The following is a 13,437-nucleotide window of genomic DNA, read 5'->3' as shown; positions in this document are numbered from 1 at the left end:
CGGCTTCCGGGTCCGCTTGTTAAAGGGGAACCCCGGATGGCACCATGAACCCCCCAGGACGTCGGCGGCCCCCACCTCCTCCTGGGGCACCGGAGGTGGGGAAGAGCCCCTTGTCCATGGATTGGACAAGGGCTCTGGGGGAGAGGGGGAGGTTGGCCGCCCCTCTCCTCCAGAGCCCCCCCATACCATGGACCATGCGGGCTGGTATAGTTTAGGGTGCGAAGCCCCACGTGGCCGGGACTCTGCATTCTGGCTATCCCAGCCTGCATGGGGGACAAAGGGTTAAGGAGGCTTGGGAGGGGGGACCCCACGCTGTCTGATTTCATGAAATGTATACAATATGTATACAGAACTCGGAATGCAGTAACCTGCTCTGCAGCAGTGTCATTTTACACAGTTTAAAAAACATTTTTCCTATGAAACTTAAAAATCGTTTATTTCAAAAACTATAAGCTCTTTTCACAAAATTTTTTTTTACCATGTTCCTACTCATCTGCTTAATATACATGCCAAATTTGGTGATGATAGCATGTAAGGGGGCTTCACAATTCACCACAGAATTTAGCACAATTGACTTCAATGTAAACACGAATTCGGTACTCGGAATTGCATAATTTTCGAGTTTCGAGTGCTTACTCGGAACTGCCAAATTCCGATGGCAAACTCGAAATTCGGAATCCGAGAGCTCAGCCCTGGTCACTGGTCACTTTTCACTTTGTCACTTGTCACTTGGTCACTTGTCACTTGGTCACTTGGTCACTTGTCCAGATGATCTCGGTACACCTCCTGCGATTCAAATTCCTGCACACATTGCTCTGGGATTTGGGTGTGATGAATGATGCATCTAACTGGCCACCGGAGGCAATTAAGGCCTTCAAAACATTGAAAGCAGCTTTCTGTTCCGCCCCCATTTTGCGTCATGTTGAGTTGTTGACGTCATGTTCATCCTCGGCCTCGCCTTGCATTTCAGTGCGAGGTGCATTTTCCACAGAAAAAGGTTGTGAATCCGGGCACAACATTTGTGGCTGTTCCATTGACCTTTCACAGGTAGAAGATTGTGGGGGTGGGAATAGCTCCTCCGAATAGCCCATTGTGTCCTGAAAACTACTCATTGCATTGCTTTGCGCACACATTTTTTTGTCCTCATGCAAGGCCTGAGTTGCGCCTGAAAGCGTGGCCTTCTCCTCCTGCGCCTCCTCCTGTTCCATCACGTCTGCTGCTGCTGGGTTAGCGTTGCTGCCCGGTCCCTGTTTATTGAACCTCTTATCTTTATTACATTTATGACTGCATGGCGCTACAAAGCATGCTATCCGCACGCTTCTTGTCCTCATGCAAGGCCTGGGTTGTTGTGTCTCAAAGCGTGGCCTTCTCCTCCTGCGCCTCCTCCTGTTCCATCACGTGTGCTGCTGCTGCTGCTGGGTTAGCGTTGCCGGTCCCTGTTTATGGAACCTCTCATCTTTATTACATTTATGACTGCATGGCAGTAAAAAGCATGCTATCCGCACGCTTCTTGTCCTCATGCAAGACCTGGGTTGTTGTGTCTCAAAAAGCGTGGCCTTCTCCTCCTGCGCCTCCTCCTCCTGTTCCATCACGTGTGCTGCTGCTGGTGCTGGGTTAGCGTTACAGGTCCCTTTTCCTGGAACCTCTTCTCTGTATTACATTTATGACTGCATGGCGACAAAAAGCATGTTACCTGTGCAAAGAAACATGACATTTTCCACATTTAAAAGACAGTTTTTCCTTTGAAACTTTACAATCAATTTTCTCAAAAACTATAAGCTCTTTTTCAAATATTTTTTTCCTCTTGTACCCACTCCCAAGGTGCACATACCCTGCTAATTTGGGGTATGTAGCATGTAAGGAAGCTTTACAAAGCACGAAAGTTCGGGTCCCCATTGACTTCCATTATGTTCGGAGTTCGGCGCGAACACCCGAACATCGCGGCGATGTTCGGCGAACGTTCGCGAACCCGAACATCTAGGTGTTCGCCCAACACTAACGGCTAACCCTAACCCCCCCCCCCCCCTTCCTGAGGCCTAACCCTAAAACCCTTCTTCCTGATGCCTAACCATAAGACCCCACTTCCTGGCGCCTAACACTAAAACCCCCCTTCCTGGCGCCTAATCCTAAAATCCCTCTTTCTAATGTCACTAGAAAAACTAGTTTATGAATTAACAAACCAAGTTGGCAATGTTACCATAGCCTAGGCCATATCTATCTAAAGCAACAATTATTTTTTAAGATCCTCAAAGAGTTCTCTGCCATGAGGTTCTCTGCTGAACTTCCAGTAACCAGTGTGAGAGAGTGTGAGATTGATGACACCAAATTTAACACACCGCTCCCCATTCACCTCTGAGACCTTGTAAAGGTGGCCACACACGATACAATAAAATTATCCGATTTTACGGCAATTCCATAAAAACGATCGGTTTCCCGAAAAAAATCGAAAGCTTTTTTTCATTCGACTGAAAAATCTGATTGAATTTCCCGTTTTTTTCTATTTTTATCTATCCGGAATGCCAGATATTTTTCTTCCATTTCTCCAAAGATTGCATGGTGTGTGTTAGATTATCAATGTATTAATATACACACCCTAGCAATGTTCTCAGAGTTTCCAATCATTTTTTATCATAATTGAGGAAAAAATTGAACATAGGTGTGTGGTACATTGGTCATATTTTTGAAATGTTACAATCAGTCAGAAAAAATTATTGCAATTCTTAAATTGAACTGATATTTAAAAAATGGTATGGTGTGTGACCACCTTAAAGAGGAACTCCAGTGAAAATAATTTAATATAAAAAGGTGCTTAATTTTTACAATAATTATGTATACATAATTTAGTCAGAGTTTGCTCATTGTAAAATCTTTCCTCTCCCAGATTCACATTCTGACATGTATTACATGGTGACATTGTTACTGTGGGCAGATTATGTAGCTGTTCTGGCTTTAGCAGACAGCTATAAACAGCCATTTCCTGTGTGTGTCATTGTTACATTGTGGCAGTTTGCCCAGAGTACCGTACGGTACCAGAGCCTCTTGTGGGAGGGGTTTCAGCACAAAATCAGTCATACAGCGCCCCCTGATGGTCTGTTTGTGAAAATCATTATATTTTTCATGTAAAAGTGGGTATCAGCTACTGATTGGGATAAAGTTCAATTCTTGGTCGGAGTTTCTCTTTAAGACTAAAGAGACACATAACCCCGGGAGGTAAAATGTCTTATTGGATAGAATTGCAACATTTGTCACTTTGGGGTAAACTCGCTTTTCTTGCCAGTGGTTCAGTCATTAAAGGGGCACTAAAGCAAAAAACTGTAAAATTTAAAATATGTGCAAACATATACAAATAAAATGTACATTTTTTCCAGAGTAAAATGAGCCATAAATTACTTTTCTCCTATGTTGCTGTCACTTACAGTAGGTAGTAGAAATCTGACAGAAGTGACAGGTTTTGGACTAGTCCATTTCTTTATAGGGGATTCTCAGGAATATATTTGTTTTCAAAAGCCCTTAGTGAATGGCAGTTGCTCTGTCCAACTGCCAAAAAACTGTGTAGGAAATAGGGAAGCTGGCCAGCATCATTGTTCAAATCCTTTTTAGGGAATAACTTTATAAATAATAAAAGCCTTGCTGAGAATCCCCTATAAAGAGATGGACTAGTCCAAAACCTGTCACTTCTGTCAGATTTCTACTACCCACTGTAAGTGACAGCAACATAGGAGAAAAGTAATTTATGGCTCATATTACTCTGGAAAAAAATGTACTTCTTATTTGTATATATTTGCACATATTTAAAATGTTACAGTTTTTCGCTGTAGTGCCCTTTTAATGGCATGTGTGTTGAGTTATTTTGATAGGACAGCAAATTTACACTGTTATACAAGCTGTACACTGACTCATTTACATTGTTTCAAAGTGTCATATTTTTAGTGTCTTTCTATTAAAAAATAAAATTACTAAAATATTTACAAAAATGTAAGGTGTGCTCACTTTTGGGAGATACTGTATACATATCATTAGCAGATTTGTTTAACAGCGTCTGTTCTACTAATAATTCTGTGATAGGGAAAAAAAAGAAGAAAGTCACCTCCTACACATATATGCTGAATATGAACTGTGGTTTCTGCCAATATGCTTCCTTTGAAAGTAATTTGATTACCATCAGACTGCAAGATACAATTATTCATGGCTGCAACAAGATTAGACACAGTCTTTCATCAAGAACGTTGTATGCAGAATGTACTTAAAAATAACAAGATATTCTGAATCTTTGCTTACTTTGTACTAAACAGTAGCAAGCCAAGTACAGTAAACATTCATAAATTGTGTTAACTGGACATGCCTTGGTTTGGCTTGAACACAGTGTGAGCAAATATGTAAAAATGTTCTGAATCTGCAAGTCCCCAAATCCCAAAAAAAACCATTAAAGTTAATGGGAGAAAATTCTTGCGATTTTTTTCTAAAGGATAATTACAGCACTACTATATCAAACAAATGCAATAAGATGACATGGAACATATATCACCTGTCCAACTAACATGTTGCTATTTTTAAATAAGACAGAAAATGCAAAGTGATGCACTTACGGTACTATTATAGAAGCACTGAGAACCTATTCACATGCATGTTTCCTGCATGTAAAAATGTATTAGATCAGGAAGCCCATGATAATCAATGGTGGATTCACTTGAAAAACTGAGTACTTTATATAAATGGTATCATATTGGTTTAAAACTTCTTGCTTTTATATGGAGAAGATAAAAGTTGTGCAGCATGCTGCTTTCTTACCCCGCACACTATTTCATTAAAATGATTGAATTGCTGCCAGGGCGTAACTAAAAATTACTGCCCCCCCCCCTCCCCACACACACACACACACACACACCCTGCTTTCTGCACAGATAACGTGAACAGAAAACCAACAGACGAGTGTGCTCCCAGCCTCAGCTTTTTACACTCACTCTGTCCATCTCTGATGAAGAAGAACTGGCTCTGCAGACTCCTCCAGCATCACTGCAGCACACAGCATTTGGGTAGGGGTAGAGAGGCTGGGGGTAGTGCAGCACTGTATACAAGAGCTTGCTGCACACTGAATAGGGACTGTCTACTAATCTTTGTCTACAAAACATTGTATGATTCCTGATCAGAGGCTGAACAGATGCCGTCATTGGAACAATTGTACAGAGAGCAGAAAGCTTTATCTCTCTGTGCCCTTATTTGTCAGTTTCTCAGGACAGGGAAAATAAACTTCTCCCCCTCACAGGGCCCCCTGAGACTTCTGCACCCCCCTGTGGCTGCATCACTTGCAGGGTCTATTGTTATGCACATGATTGCTGCTGCTGCTGCAGATGCATGCATTTTACTGCATTTAGTCATGCCCCTGGGAATGTGTGAAAATTCATATACAATCACAGAAAACAATGAAATGACTTTCGGACCATTTATTCAACAAAAAATGTAAGAACATTGCTGTAAATATTGAATTGGACATCTTTTTTTAATTCATGTTAAGAAGAGGTAAATATGGAATCACTCTATGTTGAGGAAAATTATGTCATAAAATATATACTATATGATAGATTGATAGATAGATAGATAGATAGATAGATAGATAGATAGATGACAAAATTAGTGCTTTGTAGCATCTCCTCTGATAGATAGATAGATGGATAGATAGATAGATGACAAAATTAGTGCTTTGTAGCATCTCCTCTGGCTTTTATGGCAGCTTGTATTCTTTGAGGCAAGGTTACACAAAAAATAGTCTTCGTCAATCAGGTTCCAACATTCTTGTTTAGCAGTTGATAGATCAGCTTTGCAAGATAGAGTCTTCTCATGCCCCATTTTTTTCAATTTCCACTACACACTTTTTTGTTGGATTGAGATCTGGACTGTTTTCTGGCCATGTAATTGAGCTAATATGCCTTTCCTGAAGAAAAGCTTTGACATTCCTGTCCTGTCCTGCCAAAAAAATAATTATCATCCTGAAAAAGGACTTCATCATCACCAAACCTACTCCTGACTGATATAATGAGAGGAGTGTCTAAAATGTCAATGTGCATTTTGTATATTTTTTGAAATAGCAACTTCATATAGGCAACAACAAAAAAAAAGTGAGTAATGGCATAGCTAGCCCCTATTTACCTTCGCAATTAAAACTCAAGAAAGGTTAATCAGGGCTTAAATGAACCTGCATACGAAAGCAAACTGTGATGATTTGCTCAGCTGCCTGTGCAGGCAGGCAGCCTTTTGACCATTGTGTAGGTTTGCATGCTGCAGGACTCTGGAAAGAAGAGCTTCTGTCAGTTTTGCAGCTTGTGCTTGCAGAGGAATTTGCATACGTTGTCATGCAAATTGCCTGGCCACATTCATTGGAGGCGTGTACTATAAGTACTATGTCTTTCCCACAATGCTTCGCTGGTCATAAGGATTTCGTCCTATGTAACACTCCTGGTGGGGTGTCAGCCTTACTCTCTGTTTGAAGATCAGCTTAGAGTAATTCCTGGAAACTGTGCTAGGCAGATTTCCCTAGTGCAGTTAGGATTGTTTATCTGTTTTGTTTGTCTGTTGCGATTGTCCTGTCCCAGCGGTGGTCGATAGGAAGTCGTTCTGATCTCTGTTCTTGGAGCATAGCTGGTGCAGCGGTTGCTACCAGCTATCTCTTCTGTTCTGCCTCTCTGGATCGCGCTAGCCACTTTTCGCTAGCGCTGTGGATCCTTCTGTTCTGTCTCCTGGGATCGCGCTAGCCACTTTTCGCTAGTGCTGTGGATCCTTCTGTTCTGTCTCCTGGGATCGCGCTAGCCACTTTTCGCTGTGTCTGTTTTCGCGTGTCTGTCTTGTCTGCTACGACCGCTTGCTGGAGGCTCGGTGAGGTAACCGTTAAGCAAGCGTTCGCGTCCTCTGTTTCATGTTTGTCTGTCGATGGTTAGTTAGGCGTGCTTGTCTCTATTGTGCTTATCACGTGGAGACCGCGCATAACCGCGTGCACTGTTGCGAATGAGTGCGGTGTTCGCAGTTAGCTCGCGTTTGTTATTTTCCGCATCTTCTCATTGTATTATTTGCTGTGCCTTTGCTACCCTCGTATTCTATTCTGATCTGCCTTGTGTCACGTCTGGCGATTGCACCTCTCGCGATCGCGTTCCTATTTCATATCTGCTGTTGTGTGTGCGCGGTCGCGGGGTGGCGACTGGATTGGCGCACACACATACAACCTGTCCCTTTGCTCGTTCTCATTCGCAATCGCCTCTCTTGCGATTGCGTTCTGCGCTTCGTACAATTTCTGTCTGGCATTTGTGGAGGTACAGAGGATTGGTTCCTCTGCACTCCCCAGCGTCATCTGCCGACAGGAAATTCCCTGTACGGGTGCGTAGCACCTTTTTGCTGGGTGCCTGCAATTATACGCTTGTGGAGGATTTCCGCTGTATCAGCGCACGTGTTGTGCGCTGCTCACGGAGAAAGTTCCACAATCGTTACAGTATGACCAGCCCAACCCAAAACCCCAGTGTAGACGGAATTTCCGATTTGTAAGATTTTGTCGAATATGGCTCTTGTACCTTAGATCATACCACCCTGAGTCAAAGACCCCTGGAATTCTTGGCCTTTTTAATTCACAATTGGCTGAGATTACCTCAATTACAATACCCCCTTAATGAGTTGTTGTCAGCAGCTCAATCAGCTGTTCCATCTACTCTTTCATCCATAAAGCAGCCATCCAAAGCCTCTAAGTCTAAACGTAAAAGATCTAGGAAGGCTTCCCAGCGGAAAGATCCGTTGCCCATAGCAACCACAAATAAAGAGGTTATTTCTGTCAAGTCTGAAATGGGCAAAACCATGCAGTATGATAATGATGTTTATAATGCATCTGCTGATCAGTTTCCAGGTTTTTTGCCCTAATCCAAAGCTTATGTGGATCCTGCTATAGGTAGGATCGCACACTACATTAAAGCAGTTAAAAAATCTGTTCTTGTTCCTGAACTCCACCCCTATGGAGATTATCTGGATACTGGCCTGTTTGAACCCCCATTTGCTTCCTGGGATGTTGGGGCCTTGCTGGAGGAATTCGATTTTGATTGGAAAGCCTTTTGCGATTTTTACATCGCAAAAAGCGAAGATGTCTTGAATGCTTGTCTTGATTCTATGTACCTTCTGATTGATTCCAATGAATGTGACAAGGATGATGTGGATCTGGTGATCTATGTATGGCAAACGATTTTGGATGAGTTGCACACACACCGACCAATTGATTCCAATAAAGAGACATCGTTGTCGGATGATTGTTCCTGCCTTTCTGGGGTAAAGCATGAGAGTCTTGACTTTGTGCAATCTGAAATGAATGAGTATGCCGCTGTGGTTGATTCCTGTGCGAATCCTGAAGGATTCTCTCCTGACAGTGTGCAGTTTGAATCTGTGCGATCTGATGCCTGTTTCTCGGATGTTCCTGCAGATTGTGATCGGCATGAGTCTGTCGGTTTCCTCAAGGATGTGTGGGATCCTTTGTCATTTAGAAACAGATCTTTGAGATCTTCCGTCTGTGACCCTGCTATGGGGAAAGTTTCTCGACTGTGCAGCGTCAAAAGTAAAATTAATATGCCTAATAAAATGTATCCTGTTGATGTCGCTATTTCTTCTGCAAATGATTCCGTCTCGCCCTGTTCTCACCTGTAAGGGCCCGTTGCCTGGAGACAGTTGCTCCAGTGTTTCGGTCCTAGATGCCTTGCAGTCTGCTCCGCAGATCGCGGAGGTTTGCGCTATGGAAGCATCAGTTTCACAACCTAAAGTGAATTTTGATTCGCAGGTTTTGCGTTCTGATTCCTCGGATTCGACATTGTTAGCCGAATCTAAGAGTGAGACAGCGCTTCGGTTTTGCAAATCTGATGCTGAACCTTCTTTGCCTTATTCAGAGACGCTTTCTCTGAGCCTGCCCTGTACCATGAATAACAAAACGCTGTCCAATCACACTGACATTTGGGAGTCCCTTTCTTGCTTTGAAGAAAGTTCTGACTCTCCACCCTGTACTCTGGATGAGTCAATATTGCCTTGTACAATATCTCCTGCCCTGCCCCTAGAGGCTCGTCTAGGTATTGCTGCTATTTTTACATGTCTTTCTGCAGTTTTGGAGTTGCAAGCTAGTTTGACTGCTACGCAGAATTCTGGGTGCAGCGAGATTAAAGTTAGGGAGTCAGTGTGTGGTCCAGTGAATATTCCTGTACGTTCCACTCATGATGATGAAATTCAGTCTCAGTTTATGGTGGAACCTTCCCTGGGACATCTGCCCTGTTCTCAAAATAAAGTTCCAGTTTTGCCCTGTAACATGGATAGTACAGAATCCTTCTTAGAAAACTTGAAAAATGATGTTCCTGAGGTCTTGTTTGATGTTCTGGAGGTCTCCGAGTTCCTCCCAAAGGGTGCAGAACTTGTAGGAGATGTCTCCTGCCCCCCAAGTTCTTCTGAGGTGTTACCCTCTTCCGTAGGCATTGCTGCCTTGCTGGCTACCTTTTCAGCTCTGATGGAGCTTCACTCATATGTAGTCAATGATGATATTATTGTCACAGACATTTCTGAATTTGTATCCAAGTCTTCTTTTGAAAGTCCAGTGCCTGTGACATCCACTCATGATGATTCTCTGTCCAGTACTGGTTTTGGTCTTGTCGTGCCGGACTCTGAGGTTGGCAGTTCCCCGACATGTCCTGAGGTTTCTCCTGTGCTGGTGTACCCCAGTGTGCTCTGTGACCCAGAAAGCCCAAGTGTGCCTCGGTTACCAGCGTACTCAGATGCTTCCTCGGTGGAGACATGCTCTGATATGGCCTGCCTGCTTGCATGCCCAGAAGTGGTCCCTGAAAGTCTTGATCTTGATGGGTGTCCTCGTAATTCTGAATCCGGAATTGTCATTGGTTCCATGGGGGTTCTTGGTAATTCTCCATGTGAGCCTGGTGATTGTTCTGCCCTCTTGGGATCTCTGTGGAGCTTCAAAAGGTTCTGGGAGATTCCGGGAGATATTTTGCTTGGTACCCTGGATAAGATCAACGGTGGCTTTTGTGTTGTAAGGGAAACTTCGAACAGGTATTGTGGCAGGTTTGGTATTTTCGAACGCTCCTTGGAAGGTGGTGGGTATTGTCTGGAGGGTGTCGATGGCTTCTTCTCTGGCGTTCACAGTCCTGATAGGTGTTATACTTAGACTGGTAGTACTGATGGGCATGTTTCGGTGGCTTCTGTTTCCGATGAGGTCGGTTTCGGGTGGACTGACTCTGGAATTGGACCTTGTCGGGCTGCCCCGACCTTCATGAGTCTTCAGTTTGAGTCTGTTGCTGATAGCAGTTTTGAGGGTCGTCTGGAATTCGACCCTGGAGGGGGGGGGGGGGTACTGTGATAATTTGCTCAGCTGCCTGTGCAGGCAGGCAGCCTTTTGACCATTGTGTAGGTTTGCATGCTGCAGGACTCTGGAAAGAAGAGCTTCTGTCAGTTTTGCAGCTTGTGCTTGCAGAGGAATTTGCATACGTTGTCATGCAAATTGCCTGGCCACATTCATTGGAGGCGTGTACTATAAGTACTATGTCTTTCCCACAATGCTTCGCTGGTCATAAGGATTTCGTCCTATGTAACACTCCTGGTGGGGTGTCAGCCTTACTCTCTGTTTAAAGATCAGCTTAGAGTAATTCCTGGAAACTGTGCTAGGCAGATTTCCCTAGTGCAGTTAGGATTGTTTATCTGTTTTGTTTGTCTGTTGCGATTGTCCTGTCCCAGCGGTGGTCGATAGGAAGTCGTTCTGATCTCTGTTCTTGGAGCATAGCTGGTGCAGCGGTTGCTACCAGCTATCTCTTCTGTTCTGCCTCTCTGGATCGCGCTAGCCACTTTTCGCTAGCGCTGTGGATCCTTCTGTTCTGTCTCCTGGGATCGCGCTAGCCACTTTTCGCTAGCGCTGTGGATCCTTCTGTTCTGTCTCCTGGGATCGCGCTAGCCACTTTTCGCTAGTGCTGTGGATCCTTCTGTTCTGCTACTCTGTACCTGGATCGCGCTAGCCACTTTTCGCTAGTGCTGTGGATCCTATCTCTCACTTGTCCCTGTTTTCGCGTGTCTGTCTTGTCTGCTACGACCGCTTGCTGGAGGCTCGGTGAGGTAACCGTTAAGCAAGCGTTCGCGTCCTCTGTTTCATGTTTGTCTGTCGATGGTTAGTTAGGCGTGCTTGTCTCTATTGTGCTCATTCGCAATCGCCTCTCTTGCGATTGCGTTCGGCACTTCGTACAATTCCTGTCTGGCATTTGTGAAGGTACAGAGGATTGGTTCCTCTGCACTCCCCAGCGCCATCTGCCGACAGGAATCTCCCTCTACGGGTGCGTAGCACCTTTTTGCTGGGTGCCTGCAATTATACGCTTGTGGAGGATTTCCGCCGTATCAGCGCACGCATTGTGCGCTGCTCATGGAGAAAGTTCGACAATCGTTACACAAACTTGCTGAAACATAAAAGCTTATGTGAAATTACGTGTTATTTTATTTCTTTAAGTAAACATGCCCTGGAGAGTATGCTAAATGCCCTCTTAAATTGCCGTACTTTCACGGCCATAAGTATTGCATTTTGGCAAGAAGCCCACCATAAAATCCAATCCTCTCTTATGGGTGGGGAGTGTTGAGCATTTTCGGTGGATAGGCAAGAAAGGGAGTGGTAGGGTTTCACTTCAGGGGCAAAGCCTCTGGGTCTGAAGGGGATATTTAAAGTGGGCCCCTGCCAAAAACAGATATATGTATGCTGATGTAAGTATGCTACATTTAGGAGAGCCTTTAATAAGCTCTCTAAAGCATGGTGTTTATTAAAGAAAGTGCACCTCAAATCCCAATTAGAAAGGTGGCATAATTTTCCTATGGGCTTTGCAGGGCAGCCAGGTAGCTCTAATAAAAATGGTGTCTATGGGTAAACTACTATATCCTCTCCAGACGCTTCCACTGCTTCTGAAACATAAAGACATTGATGATATTAACGCAGCCTGGACCAAATTTATTTGGCACGGAAAAAAATCTAGAAAAGCCAGGTCCAAACTATCCCTTCCAAAGCACCTAGGAGGTTTGAACCTTCCCTCCATAAGAGATTATAACCTAGCATCAATGCTTCGCCACTCACATGATTGGGTAACCTAAAACGAACACTACTCTAATACTAAACTTGCACAGGAACAGGCACTCCCTTGGTCTCTCACGGGAATTTTGTATGCTACACTAAAACATCTTCCTCCTAGATTAAAAAACAACATACTTTTTAGAGATACTGCTGCAACTTGGAAGGCAGTCAGGAAAAAATGCAAACTTCCCTATAAAATATCTAAATACCTTCCAATATTTATTTATTATTTATTTATTTTATTTATAAAGCGCCAACATATTACGTAGCTCAATATGGGGTAACCCTAACTTTCCTTCTAGTTTTCAACAAAAATCATTCGCTAAATGGGATGACAGAAGCTTAAAAAGCCTAGGTAACATGTGTGACATACAAGAAGGCAAGTGGTTATCTTTTGGTGAACTAAAAGAAAAATACACGCTACAACCTGGAGATTTTCTGCCATATACCCAAATTCGCTCCTTGGTGAGCAGTAACCTACGTTCACAGGCTCCCATTATCTTACCCACAAAGTTTGACTCCATTTTAAAACCTGGAATTACTGAAAGATCATTAGCTGATTTTTACTTGGCAATCAGAGAACTAGACAACCAAAAGATAGCCACTAATGCAATGAAAAAATGGGACGATATCCTACAGGAACAAAATATAGGTGAACGAATTCTAGAAGGGAACATGGTAGTTAGAAAAGTAATCACAGATGAAAAATGGAGAGCTTCTCATTTGCTATTTATTCATAGGGGCAAATATGCCTTTAACATCAAATACAAGATTCTACCTAGCAGGGATGCTCATTCGGATCTCAGGTACCCGAATTAATCCAGATATCCGACCTTTTTCTATTATCCGGGTCTGGTCCGGATAGTTCCACCACCGATCCAAATCTCTCTCTCTCTCTCTCTCTCTCTCTCTCTCTCTCTCTCTCTCTCTCTCTCTCTCTCTCTCCTTCCATCCATCCATCCATCCATCCATCCTCTTATATCATCCTGTAGGGAATTGCAGTTTTTCAAAACAGCTTACATACCATAGCTGGGATTATAACCCAGGACTCAGTGTGTAGTAGGTATCTGTCTTACCCACTAGACCATCAGCCACACTACATGCTAAAGCTGGTTAATGATTTTTTGAAGGCCAGTCACTTTTTAACCAGTGTTTTAGCCACTACAATGAGAACACAACAAAACAGACTTCTCTCAAAAGGGAAAGGGTTCACCAAACGTTGCCTCCAGTCACAGACTTTGAAGATTTTTGTGACCTGGCTGAAATACAGTACTGTATTAGAATCTTTTTATTGAAGTTTTTATTGGAAATACATTTAGGAAATACATAGG

The sequence above is a fragment of the Hyperolius riggenbachi genome, chromosome 1 (assembly GCF_040937935.1).
Source record: "Hyperolius riggenbachi isolate aHypRig1 chromosome 1, aHypRig1.pri, whole genome shotgun sequence".
In the NCBI taxonomy this organism is placed as follows: Eukaryota; Metazoa; Chordata; class Amphibia; order Anura; family Hyperoliidae; genus Hyperolius; species Hyperolius riggenbachi.
The sequence above is the reverse complement of the archived record's forward strand: the minus strand, read 5'-3'. Positions refer to the sequence as shown.